At 33.1% G+C, this 598-nt stretch overlaps 1 protein-coding gene across 1 annotated transcript in view; it reads right to left on the minus strand.

The window, feature by feature from the left end:
* LOC103607890 (mucolipin-3-like) overlaps nt 1-598 on the minus strand; it is a gene marked incomplete at its 3' end in the record, with an annotated part of 4,015 nt that overhangs the window by 2,470 nt on the left and 947 nt on the right. The window lies entirely within an intron of this gene.

Below are 598 nucleotides of genomic sequence, written 5' to 3' on the forward strand. Positions count from 1 at the left end.
GAAAATAAATCTGAGTTTGAATCGCAGTTCTACTCTTCTGGTCTCCTATGACAGATTATTTAATCTTACTAAGCTTCAATGTTCCTGTTTGTGAAATGGGGATACCACTATTTACCTCCAATTTGTTTTAAAAATTGAATAAGATGATGTCTATAAAACATTTAAGCTAGTATACAGCAAACACTCAAGTGGTACCTATTATTATGCTAAGTAGAAAATATACGTATTCGACTGACACAGGCTTTTTCCCTTATAAGAAACAACACAAATTTCTCGCCATTGTGACACACTATTATCACGGAAGTTAAGAATTTCAATTCCCCTTGTCTAATAATATACTGAGAATGGAACATCCTTTTTTGTGGTGATATATTAAGGAAAGTGAACACCTGTGTCTAAAGTCTCGATTCTGCCACTGACTAGCCATGTGGCTTTAAATAAACTCTATAAATGTCAGTTTATTCCTCTGTAAAATGAGAGATGCTAGTATTTACCCAATAGTAATGTTGTTAGAATTAAATTAAATAACATACTGGAACAGAGTAGCAGTTGCCCAAATGTTTGTTTCCCTTGACAAAACATCTAGCATTAGAAACTT

Source organism: Galeopterus variegatus, unplaced genomic scaffold (genome assembly GCF_000696425.1).
Source record: "Galeopterus variegatus unplaced genomic scaffold, G_variegatus-3.0.2 Scaffold7809, whole genome shotgun sequence".
Classification (NCBI taxonomy): domain Eukaryota; kingdom Metazoa; phylum Chordata; class Mammalia; order Dermoptera; family Cynocephalidae; genus Galeopterus; species Galeopterus variegatus.